The sequence below is a fragment of the Littorina saxatilis genome, linkage group LG14, assembly GCF_037325665.1.
Source record: "Littorina saxatilis isolate snail1 linkage group LG14, US_GU_Lsax_2.0, whole genome shotgun sequence".
NCBI lineage: Eukaryota > Metazoa > Mollusca > Gastropoda > Littorinimorpha > Littorinidae > Littorina > Littorina saxatilis.
In genome coordinates this window covers 12,666,703-12,678,356 of record NC_090258.1, presented here as the reverse complement: position 1 = coordinate 12,678,356, position 11,654 = coordinate 12,666,703, and positions in this window count along the sequence as shown.

Below are 11,654 nucleotides of genomic sequence, written 5' to 3'. Positions count from 1 at the left end.
GGCAGTAGGTAGGTAAGTAAAACCTATGTTATTTTTTAAAGGAAATTGAACCAAGAATCTGTTTTTAGTGTCTAAACATGGAAATAATAATTAGTTTGGCTTATAATGATGTTTAAATATGAACTTTTGAAAAATCAGTCCGGCGCATCTTCTGGTGCCTGTGGATCAAACACAGGTGGCTGTTTTGCTTGCTCCAAGAAAGGATCATAATCACTGTCATCTACCTGTTTCCAACGAATCGTCCGAAAGAAGATCTCCCCCTTCCCCTGTCAGTATCCATAATCATTTGCACCGCCTGTAGCGTCAGTCCGTCTTTGTTTTTCCCTACTAGGGCCCGGTCGACTGTCACCGTTAGCCATTTTGACGAGTCGAGCTTTCTCTCCCATTTCCTGCCCGCCAAGGCCGAAAATAGCCTTCAGACACAAAACCGCGTCATCATTTCTGTTTATTCATGAGAATGAGGTATCCTACCAAGCCATTGGCTGCTATTTGTGTGTCAGCAGTGACGTAGCATTTCTGGGAAAATTCCTGAACGGAGAAGACGGGTTTACTCGTCCTAAGGCGCTGCGGCTGCACAAGCGCATGACGGGTATACCCGTCATAAGGCAGTCAAGGGGTTAAGATTTGAATTTTAAAGATCCTTGACACGTCGTAGGGTTTTGACTTAACTTTTGTGTTCCCTTCGGGTAATGTTTCTGACTTTGTTTTTTGAAATTGGTTTAATCAAAATTTGTGTAATGTTAAACTTGTGGGGCCCTGATTTGGCCTATATGGTCCGCTGGACCCAAATACAAGAACTAACTAACTTCTTTACCATCACCCTGAATCTCCCATCATAAAAGTCCCAGTCATGTCCTTTGTGAAACAGACTGGATGCTACCTCGAAATGGTTGGCAAAGCCTGCCTGTGTACATGTCTGGTTTTGAGTTTTTGAAGCATTTCAAACTGGTACAGATTCCAAGCCTCACCCCACTTGGTAAAGGACAGGTTTTTGAAGAAGCATAGTTCAAAAAGAACATAAAATACATTTGACAAAAATTAGTCTCTTCATTTTACTTTTCTTGCGGCTGACAGCTTGCCCCAATGCCACCTAAACAGGAAGTCCCTCGCAGCGGGTCCTTTTTGCCCCATTTGCTTTTCCTCATGGCCCTCTCTCTTTTACCTCGCGCCCCCTAATTGGCGTAGAGGCGCGTCCCCCGGGTGGTGGATGGGGGAGCCTTCTCTACTAACTTCAGAGAGAAGGTCGCATCATTCTCGATGCCGTGAACCTAATTAGGTTCTTTTTCTTGTTTCTTCTCTATTTCTGCCTCCCCAAAATCCTTTTACTTTCCTTTTCTCACCCATAAAATTCTTCACTTATTTTCTAAAGTATGGTGAATCCCGAGTTTGTCATGTGTGACCAGGGGATGAATGGCTGACATCTTAGTATTCAGTCGTAAGCACATGCGTTTGGTTTCAGTTTGGGTCGACGCCAAATGACAGTTTTAGGCCCTTCCCTTGTCACGGGGGCTCTCACAAGGGTGACTGTGTATTTCCCACCTCATTGAGCTTACGTGTTATGACATCTTTAACTTTGTTAAACAAGAAAAGGAAAGACAGAGATTCTGACAGCGAGGATGAATCTAGAACTACTGCTGCTGCAGCAGGGGTACGGGGCGCTTGGCCCCGATTCCTCATAGTTCATTTTGAGAGTGTTAGTCAAAGAAAGATAGGTTGTGGAGGTAGTGGACCTTACTAAATCCACACCACGAACACCTCCGGACAAGGGAAAAGTTACTCTGCCCCAAAGATCGCCTCGCACCCCAAAAATGGAGAGAAATCCCATCACATTATACAATCATTTTGGGAGTTTATCCGACGAAGAGGGTATGGAGGCAGAAACTTCTTAAAACTAAACAAACATAGCCAATTTTATTCAATGGAATTGTAGAGGGGTCCAAGCTAACTATGAAGAATTATGTCTACTTTTACACAAATTTCATCCTGTTGCTACAGCATTACAGGAAACAATGCTGAAACCAAACAAAGATTTTAATGTATCTGGATACAATGTTTTTAGAAACCATTCAGACAATAACACGTCTGGGGGAGTTGCTCTTTTGATTAAGAAAAGTGTACTTTGTAGTGAGATCAACCTATGTACAAACATTCAAGCTGTCGCAGCACGAGTGACATTAGATAAAACCATCACTCTCTGCAGTGTATATCTGTCACCATCAAAATGTTACACGAAGCACGATCTTGAAAATCTTATTGATCAGCTTCCAGCTCCCTTTGTTTTAATGGGAGATTTTAACGCTCATTCCCCTTTATGGGGCAGCAACTCTCTAAGTACGAGAGGACGAATTCTGGAAGATTTTTTAGACAATCGTAATCTATGCGTTTTAAACGATGGAGTACCAACCTATCTCCATCCAGCAACAGGATGCAAGTCCATACTAGATCTAGTTATTTGCGACACCTCTCTTGTTCTAGACTTTGAATTTAAAGTCTATGATGACACATGTGGTGCTCCCATGGGGTCGCCTTCACGCGGCGGGAGTGTTTCCACTAAGCTACCCCACCCCTTTACTTCTCTTCTTTTGTCTTATTTCTGCCTTACCAGTCCTTTCACCTATATTTCTCTCCAAAAAACTCTCCCTACTATTCCCTGCAGTTTTCTGATTCCTTTCTTGTCTTATTTCTACCTGACTGGATCCGTCACCTTTATTTCACTTCCCAAAAGTCTTCTTTTCCACATCCTTATTTCTCTGTGGTCTTCTTAAGACCCAGCGTGTTTGCCGTGCGCTGCGACCTGTACCGGTTTGGGCTGGTGACCTGATGATTGAGGGGTTTACTTAGTTGCGACTTTGTAGCGCCAACACATCATTTTGGCCCAGTCTTTATCTAAGACAGGAGGTTGAAAAAGGCTTACCCGCTTCAATCAATCGGCTGGTCAAGTCTGGGTATATGTCTTGAGCATATTGCATCGGACATTTGGCTAAAGGAGCAAGCGGCGGTAGGAGGGGGCGGCGGTAGTCGGGACAAACACTATGCCAAGTTGTTACCTAATCCGTTTCCGCTTGGAAAGAGTTGACGAACATTATGCCAAGTTGTTACCTAACCCGTTTCCGCTTGGAAAGAGTTAAATCTCCTATTACAGATAGATACCATATGTTTCCTCTTATCGCTGCGTATATCCATCTGTATCCTTGGCGCTCTGGAGTTGGATAACCGCTCCACCTAAGCGTCCCCTTGTTGGGCTCCGTGGTGGGTGGGGATCAGATGCGACGAAGATAAAGGCCCCAAACATGGCCACCTCTTCTTTTTCTTCTTTTTTTTCAAGCACCCGAAACGGAAACAAACGAAGATACTGCGTTGACTCTGACTCTGACGATGAAGTCCGAGTCAGAGCAACAAAGAACAACATCAGCGAGGCCTGGCCCCGTTTCATTGTTGTTGAGACAGCAGATGAGGCACAGCCCATCTCCAAACTTTCGCCTTTTGCGATACAGAAGGTTATTGCAGGAGTATCATCAACGATAGACAACATTAAGAGACTTCGTAATGGTTCTCTACTGATTGAATGTCCTTCAAAAAAGGCATCAGATGGTCTTCTCCGTCTGAATGGTCAGAAATTTGTTGATAGACCGGTCAAGGTCAGTCCTCACAGAGGCCTGAACACCAGCAAAGGAGTCATCCGATGCCGAGAGCTGGAGGGCCTCAGTGAGGCTGAAATAAAAGAAGGTCTAAAGGATCAAGGTGTCATTGATGTGTACCGGGTGTTGATCAGGAAGGGCGATATCAGAGTACCCACCAACACCCTTTTCGTCACTTTTTGTACCCCAACCATCCCTGAGAAAATCAAAGTGGGATTTGTTCAAATAAGAGTGACTCTGTATATTCCATCACCAATGAGATGTTTCCAATGCCAAAGATTTGGACATTCAAAGGCTGGATGTAAACAGAAGGCAGTGTGCGAGAGGTGTGGCGGAGATCCTCACGAAGGTCCCTGCACATCACCACCCACCTGCACAAACTGTAAGGGAAACCATTCCCCGTCCTCCAGAGAATGTCCAAAATACAAGTTTGAACAGGCCATTCAAAAAACAAAAACGGAGAAAAAGATGTCTTTCTCAGACGCCAGGAAGGAGGTTGAAAAAACGAATGTTTTTTCCTTCCAGAAAAGTTTTGCGGCAGCAGTCAGTCAAAGACCTGCAACAAAGTCAACACCCACCCAGACCAGTATTTCGTATAGGTCTGTGGGTGTCCAGGCAGGCCCGTCCATGTTGAAAAGGACAGAGCCCACAAGAAACAAAAGTATTTGTACACAGACAGATGAAAGCACAGGTGGGGCTATCCCCACTGGAGACTCTATGGGGTCTCCTGGTGAGGTTTGCTTCACCGCCCCAACTGGAGACCCTGTGGGGGCTCCTGGTGAGGTTCGCTTCACCACCCCAATTGAGGACCCTATGGGGTCTCCTGGTGAGGTTCGCTTCACCACCCCAACCCAGAAGCCCGTTCACAGGGCAACTCACAGGAAGGGGGCCGTCGAGGTTGTGGAGGTAGTGGACCTTACTAAATCCACACCACGAACACCTCCGGACAAGGGAAAAGTTACTCTGCCCCAAAGATCGCCTCGCACCCCAAAAATGGAGAGAAATCCCATCACATTATACAATCATTTTGGGAGTTTATCCGACGAAGAGGGTATGGAGGCAGAAACTTCTTAAAACTAAACAAACATAGCCAATTTTATTCAATGGAATTGTAGAGGGGTCCAAGCTAACTATGAAGAATTATGTCTACTTTTACACAAATTTCATCCTGTTGCTACAGCATTACAGGAAACAATGCTGAAACCAAACAAAGATTTTAATGTATCTGGATACAATGTTTTTAGAAACCATTCAGACAATAACACGTCTGGGGGAGTTGCTCTTTTGATTAAGAAAAGTGTACTTTGTAGTGAGATCAACCTATGTACAAACATTCAAGCTGTCGCAGCACGAGTGACATTAGATAAAACCATCACTCTCTGCAGTGTATATCTGTCACCATCAAAATGTTACACGAAGCACGATCTTGAAAATCTTATTGATCAGCTTCCAGCTCCCTTTGTTTTAATGGGAGATTTTAACGCTCATTCCCCTTTATGGGGCAGCAACTCTCTAAGTACGAGAGGACGAATTCTAGAAGATTTTTTAGACAATCGTAATCTATGCGTTTTAAACGATGGAGTACCAACCTATCTCCATCCAGCAACAGGATGCAAGTCCATACTAGATCTAGTTATTTGCGACACCTCTCTTGTTCTAGACTTTGAATTTAAAGTCTATGATGACACATGTGGTAGCGATCATTTCCCTATCTTGATGTCTCAAATAGATGGATTGGAAGAAGCTTCCCCCCAGAGATGGAACCTGAACAAGGCAAACTGGCTGTCTTTTACTGCCGAATGTTCTGTCCAACTCACAGAAGACACTGTCTTTGATGGAAGTGACGACCCATCATCTATTTTTACAAACACTCTACAAGACATTGCCACTGAGTACATCCCAAAAACATCTTCAAACAACCGCATTAAAGTGCCATGGTTTAATCAAGAATGCCAAGAAGCCCGATCTGAGCGAAAGAGAAGTCTACACAGGTTCTACAGATGCCCGACCCTTAGCAAGAAGTTGACTTTCTTCAGATTTCGCGCTAAGAGTCGCACTGTCATAAAACATTCTAAAAGAACATCCTGGAGGTCTTTTTGCTCAAACTTAAACTCTAAGGTATCATCAAGTAAAGTTTGGAATGCTATTCGTAAAATCAAAGGGAAAAAAGGATCTGCATCAATTAACCACCTTGTGGTAAATGGATCCCTTATAACCCAGAAGAATGAAGTAGCAAACGTTCTGGCTTCAACAATGGAAAAAAACTCATCAATAGAAAATTACTGCACAGATTTTCAAAAAATCAAAGCCACCCAAGAACGTAAACCCATAAACTTCTCATCTCAGAATGAGGAGAACTACAACAAGTTGTTCAGTATAACTGAACTCAAACAAGCCTTACAAAAATGCAACAACTCAGCAATGGGGCTGGACGGAATACATTATCAGTTCCTCACACACCTACCAGAAAGTTGTCTTCTGGTCTTGCTGAAGGTTTTTAACCACATATGGGAGAGTGGATCCTTTCCACCTTCATGGCAAGAAGCGATGATTGTCCCCATTCCAAAACCAGGTAAAGATCATACAAACCCCAGCAACTACCGTCCGATAGCCTTGACCAGCTGTCTGTGTAAAACCATGGAGAGATTGGTCAACGCTAGGATGGTGTGGTACCTAGAAAAACAAAACCTCTTAAGTGATGTGCAATGTGGCTTCCGAAAGGGACACAGCACCACTGATCATTTGGTACGTTTTGAGACCTTCGTTCGAGAGGCCTTTGCGAGATCTGAACATGTACTAGCTATATTTTTTGACCTCGAGAAGGCTTACGACACGACCTGGAAACACGGTATTTTAGCTGATTTGCATGAAATGGGTTTTCGTGGACGTCTCCCTGTTTTTGTGGAAGGATTTCTAAGTAATCGATTGTTTACAGTACGGGTTGGTCCCAACCTATCAGAGTTCTGTCAACAAGAGATGGGTGTTCCTCAAGGAAGCATTCTATCACCCATGTTGTTCAACATCAAAATCAATAACATAGTAAAGGCAGTACTGAAAGGATCCGAGTCATCCTTGTTTGTTGATGACTTTGCACTTTGTGTGCGTGGCAAATCCCTACATAGAGTGGAAAGGCAGCTTCAATTATGTATAGACAAGGTGCAAAAATGGGTAACGGAGAACGGTTTCAAATTTTCCACCAGCAAAACTGTCTGTATGCATCTTTGCAAACAAAGGGGAGCCATGCCAGAACCCTCTCTGGTCCTGAATGGTAATCCTGTCAAGGTTGTTGAAGAATTTAAATTCCTAGGACTGACCTTTGACCGTCGATTAACATTCCTTAAACATATCCAGTATCTAAGAACATCATGTCTGAAAGCTCTGGATGTATTGAAAGTGGTTTCTCATACGGACTGGGGTGCTGACCGCACAGTCCTACTCAGACTTTACCGTGCTTTAATCCGATCCAAGTTGGACTATGGTTGTGTCGTCTATGGTGGAGCCGCAAAATCCAACCTAAGGCTATTAGACACAATACACCACCAGGGTATACGTCTTTGTCTGGGAGCTTTCAGGACGTCTCCAGTACAGTCCTTATATTTTGAGGCCAAAGAACCCTCTCTGAGGCTGCGACGCCTGAAACTCACCCTAAATTATGTGTTGAAACTGAAAGCTATGCCTACAAATCCAGCCTACCAATGCGTATTTCAACCACAATGCTCTGAATTTTTTGAAAGTCACCCAAATGATCGAGCACCTCTGTCTTCTCGGATTCAGTCACATCTGGCCGAATCAAAGATAAAACTCGATCATGTTAGTGAAAATCGATGGACAGAAACACCACCATGGACATTGCCAGATCCAGTTGTTCGACTCGATCTGACAAGGTTAAAGAAGTCAGAGACAAATGATTTGATTTTTAAACAGTGTTTTAGCCAGTTCTGTACCGAGTTTCCTTCCCATCAACGAATATACACTGATGGGTCCAAAGCTGAAAGTAAAGTGGCATCAGCTTCTGTCACAGGTCCTAATCTCGATAGGGCCTTTTCGGCCCGTCTTCCGGATGACAGTTCTGTATTTTCTGCAGAGTTGAAAGCTTTACAGCTAGCTCTGAAACAGGTATATCAGTCAAAAAAGAAAGACTTCCTGATTCTGTCGGATTCCCTATCGGCTCTTACCGCCGTGAAGAGAATTCAGCTAGATCACCCACTGTTGGTCGAAATCCAAGAGCTACATGCATCTCTGATTGAAGAAGGCAAAAGGATTGTGTTTGCATGGGTGCCATCCCATGTTGGAATTAGAGGCAACTCTGCAGCTGATCAAGCTGCTAAAGAAGCCAGAGAAAGACTCATCACTGACAAACACACAAAGCATTCAGATTTCAGAACTCGCACCAACATGTACATAAAGTACCTATGGCAGAGTGAATGGGACGAATGTGAAGAAAATAAACTTCATAAGATCGTTCCCCAGCTGTCGGACAGCCTACCCCAATGTCGCCTCAACAGGAAAGAAGAGACAGTTCTCTGTCGCTTACACATTGGGCACAGTCACATTACACATTCGTATCTGCTGAAAGGTGAAGATCCACCATACTGTTTTGGATGTGACGAACCATGGACATTAGAACATGTTCTCACAAAATGTGTAGACGTTCAAGAATTTCGAGACAAACACTACAATGCGGAAACACTGAAGGTTTTATTTCGGGATGTTCCCCCGGACAAGATTTTTAACTTTTTAAAAGAGATCAAGATTTTTTACAAGATTTAAAGTACCAGAAGTGAAAATTATTAATTTTTAGAACCTTCTTTTACAGTGATAGATTTGAATGTAAATAGTCTGAAACGTAGAACTTGCCATATGAAGGGAAAAGAAAATAACTGCATCGGTCTCGAATAGCAGCTAGCATCTGCTGAAGAGACATTAAACCCCAAAAACCAACCAACCAATCAAAGAAAGATTTCACCTTTTGTTCTCGAGAAGTGGTTTCAGGGGGTTTCCTCATCAGTTCAGTCAGTGAAACGCCAGAAGGATGGTAGCTTCTTGGTGGATTGCCCCACCAGGAAGGTATCGGATCTTCTTTTGTCCCGCCATGGTTCCGCCCTGAGCGTTGGATCGAGCTCCTTCACGATTTCCGTGACGAGCCACTCATACCTGAACACCTCTCGGGGTGTGGCACGCTCATACCACTTCCAAGGTATGAGCTGTGCGGAGTTGAAGGATGGGTTGGCATCACAAGGAGTTATCGACGTTCACAGAGTGTCCAGAACGGATAAAGAAGGAAAGAGAGTGGAAACAAACACTCTCTTCCTAACTTTCTGTACAGCTGTTGCACCCAAAAGAGTTGTTGTTCTGTTTGAAAGTATTCCGGTTTCTCTGTACATCCCTTCCCCTCTGCGTTGTTATCGTTGCCAACGGTTTGGCCACGGTAGCAAAAACTGCAAGGGGAAGGAAATGTGCAGAGATTGCACAAAGGAAAAACATGAGGGTGAATGCGAGGGACCCAAACAGTGTCACAACTGTGGGGGTAAACACTCCTCTGCTTCAAAAGAATGTCCCCAGTGGAAAACGGAGGAAGCCATTCAAAAGATGAGAACAACGGAGGGATGCTCTTTCGGTGAGGCGAAACAGAAGGTCATGTCCCAGATGGCACAGCCCTCGGTGTCCACATACGCCAGGGCTGTTAGTACTCCTTCTGCGACACCGACTACACCTTCGTCTCTTGAGAGCTTTCTCACTAAGGTGACTACAATCTTGGACACTCTCATTAAAAAGATTGATCGTCTTGAGACTGTCGTGGCAAATATTAACCAGGGTGGAGTAAAGGCGGCTGTTGCTGCCGATACCAGTGAGAAGGCGGCTACGGTTGCCGAGAGTGTGAAGGTTCAGACAACAGTTCCGACTGGCGTCACTAACGTCACGCAGGCGGCCGTGCATAAAGCCGCTAAAACCCAAACCAAATGGGGGAAAAAATCCTCCACTCATTCGGCCGGGTCTTCGGGGGTTGGGCGGACGGGTTCGATCGGCAGATCGGATCTTTCCTCCCACCCGCCAGGATCAAACTCTGAGGGAAGATCCTCGAGGTCTCCCAAGGCCAGGGTCAGGCCTGACTTGCCTACCCGAATAAAAAAGGGAGACAAATCGCTCATTTCTTTGACAAACCCTTTCTCCCTCTTGTCTGACGAGGGTGGGGAATCGGAAATGGATGAATCAAACCGGTTCTACCCTGCGTCGGAGGGGGGTGGAGGATCGGGCACTGAATAAAGTTTTATTTGTTTTTAAAATACTAAACCTTTTTAATGGCTTCTATAATACAATGGAATATCAGAGGTCTTAATGCCAATCAAGAGGAACTTCATCTCCTTTTGAAAAGTAATCCTATTGCAATCTGTTTACAGGAGACGCTTATAGGCCCTAACAAAAATATATCACTGCCTGGGTATAGCTGCTTATTGCGGTCTACAGGTCGCGGTAGTGCACTTTGTATCCGTTCTGATTTCCTTTTTAATCAGGTCCAATTGGACACTAACCTTGAGGCAATAGCGGCTCGCATTTCTTGTAATAGAGCTATAACTGTTTGTTCCTTGTATCTGTCGCCATCTACTACGGTCACAAAAAATGACCTAGAAAACTTAATACATCAATTACCAACCCCGTTCCTTTTGGTAGGGGATTTTAACGGCCATTCCCGACGTTGGGGGAGCGAATCTTCCAACATTCAAGGAAAGATTATCGAAGATGTCATCGATAACTTGGATTTATGCCTTTTAAATTCCGGAGCGGGTACTTTTTTAACTCAATCTGGAGAAGAATCTCATTTGGACTTAGCTATCTGCCACCCATCTTTATTTCTTGATTTGAAATGGTCTGTCCATTCGGATCTGTGTGGAAGTGACCATTTTCCCTGTTTTGTCAGTTTTGAAGAGGATCAGGGCGAGGAAGCCCTTCCACACTGGAAGTTTTCTAAAGCTAACTGGGATTTATTTCGTCTTTCTACTTCAAGACAAATAACCCCAGAAGTTCTAAATTCTGAAGACCCGGCTTTAACTTTTTCCACCCTTTTGGTGCAATGTGCAAAAGACAGCATACCCAAATCTTCCTCTAAACCCAAAGGTCCAAAAACACCTTGGTTTAACGAAGAGTGCCAAGCTGTCAATCAGGAGCGTAAACGAGCTCAACGGCATATGTTCCAATACCCTACGTCAGCCAATAAGATCGCTCACCAAAAACTTCGAGCTCAAAGCCGTTTTATTTACAAAAAGAGTAAAAAAGCCTCTTGGCGCAATTTTTGCTCTAAGCTTAATTTCAAAACTTCAAGCAAGAAGGTATGGCAGATTATCCGTAAGATTAAAGGTAAAAATCGTAAAGAGGTTGTCCAATGCCTCAAACAACATGGTCGAGTAATAACCAACAAGAAAAACGTGGCGAATATCTTGGCTTCAACAATAAATCATAACTCTTCTTCGGAACATTATTCTGGAGAGTTTCAAAAAGTTAAAGATAAATCTGAAGCTACACCCGTTTCCTTTGATTCTGCCAATTTGGAAGATTACAATTCTCCTTTCTCGATGTACGAGTTAAAGGATGCCATTCTAAAATCCAATGACTCAGCTACAGGGCAGGATGATATCCATTATCAACTTTTGGGTCATCTCCCTGAAAACGTCCTGACAGTTCTTTTAACTATTTTTAATCATATCTGGTCTACTGGAACTTTTCCTCCTGACTGGCGAAAGGCCATAATTATTCCCATTCCGAAACCCGGAAAGGATCATTCGGATCCAAATAATTATCGGCCGATTGCCTTAACCAGCTGTCTTTGTAAGACGATGGAGAGACTGGTCCATGAGCGGTTACTATGGCACTTGGAAAGGATCGACGCTTTGGACATAGTCCAGTGCGGTTTCCGAAAACATAAAAGTACAACGGATCATTTGATTCGTTTTGAATCGTTTGTTCGTAACGCTCTGGTAAGCGGAGAACACGTTGTGTCCGTCTTGTTCGATTTGGAAAAGG